Source organism: Babylonia areolata, chromosome 11, assembly GCF_041734735.1.
Source record: "Babylonia areolata isolate BAREFJ2019XMU chromosome 11, ASM4173473v1, whole genome shotgun sequence".
Lineage (NCBI taxonomy): Eukaryota > Metazoa > Mollusca > Gastropoda > Neogastropoda > Buccinidae > Babylonia > Babylonia areolata.
The window spans coordinates 28,245,879-28,248,378 of NC_134886.1; positions in this window are offsets into that span (position 1 = coordinate 28,245,879).

Genomic DNA, 2,500 nt, shown 5'->3' on the forward strand with positions numbered 1-2,500 from the left:
TTTTTTTTTTAAACGATTCTCACTCATATCATCTGAAATGGATTATACGATACTTCTTCTTCTTCTTCTTCTTCTTCTTCTTCTTCTTCTTCCACGTGACGACCAACTTCAGTATGTTGATGGAACTGTCGTTCTGTGAGAGGTTGCTGTTGGGCGCAATTCAACTGGGGTGCCGAGGTATGGGCTGTTTAGTTAAGAGGAGAGGTGGAAAGATGCACTCAACTGGCGTGTTCGCGTTTCCAGCAAGGCCACTGCGGCTACCTTCTTCTTCTTCTTCTGCGTTCACTCGTATGCACACGAGTGGGCTTTTACGTGTATGACCGTTTTTACCTCGCCATGTAGGCAGCCATACTCCGTTTTCGGGGGTGTGCATGCTGGGTATGTTCTTGTTTCCATAACCCACCGAACGCTGACATGGATTACAGGATCTTTAACGTGCGTATTTGATCTTCTGCTTGCATATACACACGAATGGGGTTCAGGCACTAGCAGGTCTGCACATATGTTGACCTGGGAGATCGTAAAAAATCTCCACCCTTTACCCACCAGGCGCCGTCACCGTGATTCGAACCCGGGACCCTCAGATTGACAGTCCAACGCTTTAACCACTCGGCTATTGCGCCCGTCTACTGCGGTTACCGAAGCGGTCTGCGGGAATACACCCGACCGGCACACATTATTTTTTACAGACAGTGTGAACTTTTTTTTTCTTTCTTTTTTTTTCTTATCTCTGTTTCTACGCCCTTCCCATAGGAGCATTCTTATTATTAGAATTTGTGAATAAAAACTGATTTTTTTTTTTTATTAATCTCTCATTCTTATGCCACATTAATTGTTACTTGACCATGGTCACACACACACACACACACACACACACACACACACACACACACACAGGGGGGGGGGGGAGGGGGGAGAGAGAGAGAGAGAACACACAGCCCTAGCCTTCAACAACACAACTTACCAGTGGGGTAAAAAAAAAAAATAAATAAATAAATAAAAAAAGGTGGGGAGGGGGGGAGGGAAGGGGTGCTCGGGAGTCAACTTAATGAACAGAAGGGCTGGGGGTGGGGAGGGTAGTTGAAATTGACATAGTTAAATGAAATCACAGGCAGAGGAGACCACCAGTCTGGATTTGAGACAATCCAGTAACTCAGCTGTGACAACCTCCTGGGGCAGTGTGTTCCGTTTCGAGATGGTGCGGGTGGGGGCGGAGGGTGTGTGTGTGTGGGGGGGTGGAGGGGGGGGTGCTGATGGGGGGAAAGGGGGGGGGGGAGGAGGGAAATGACATATGTCTGTACTTTCGTCTCGCAGGTAGGGATGTCGAAGTTGCAAGTGCTGCTCTTTTCCGGAGTAGTATAGCCTGCTGTCTGATGGTCTTGGTTTGTTGAATGAGTTTATGGAGACGGGTCCATGGTGGAATTTATACAGCACACCCAAGCGATTTTTTATTTTTTTATTTTATTTTTGTTGGTGGGGGGGGGGGGGGGGGGGGCCTGGGGGGGTTGTCTGACTTGTACATTGCAGGTGGGTAGGGAGCAGGGGGGCGGGGGGTGGGGGGTGCCACTTGAGGGAGCTGAGAATGGAGTAAACACAGGACATCTGTCGATGTTTCAGTTTCAGTTTCAGTAGCTCAAGGAGGCAAGGAGGCGTCACTGCGTTCGGACAAATCCATATACGCTACATCACATCTGCCAAGCAGATGCCTGACCAGCAGCGTAACCCAACGCGCTTAGTCAGGCCTTGAGAAAAAAAAAAATATATATATAAAAAATATATATATATATATATATATATATATAAGCTTACGTAACTAAATAAATAAATAAATAATAATATGATATAAAAAAATAAAATTTGTTTAAAAAAAAGGTAGTAGTAATGAAAATAAGAATAAAATAATGATAATAATAATAAATAAATAAATAAATAAGACAACAATGATGATAAATAAGCAAATAAAAGTAAAACATGAAGACACACATTCACACATACACCCACACATGTATAACAGATATGCACCAAACACGCAGTTTCACAGATATGAAAGCACAGTCAAATACATATAAACGTCGATGTCGTGTTGGTGGTGACCTATCTTGGCTAGCACCTCGGAGCTGAAGCGCTGAAGACTTTCAATCAAAACCCTCCATCTCCACCTCCTCCACCTCAGCGTGTCTCGAAACATTAAGTGTTGTAGCGACTGTCTCCCATTAGTAATGATATTCTCGCTGGTGAACAAGTGGGGTTTTTTTTTGTTGTTGTTTTTGTTTTTGTTTTGTTTTGTTGTTGTTGTTGTTTTTTGGGGGGTGTCTCCTACACGGATACTTTTATGGGCTCCGACTGGTATTCTACTTTCGGGGGAGGGAGGGGAGGGGTTGAGGGGGGAGGAGGGGGGAGGTGAAATCCCGCAAACTGTGTCGGTGTGTTTTGCATTCGCTTGCTGAGCAGGGCGAATTTTATAGTTGCTGCATTGTTGGTTTTTTTGTTGTTGTGTTTG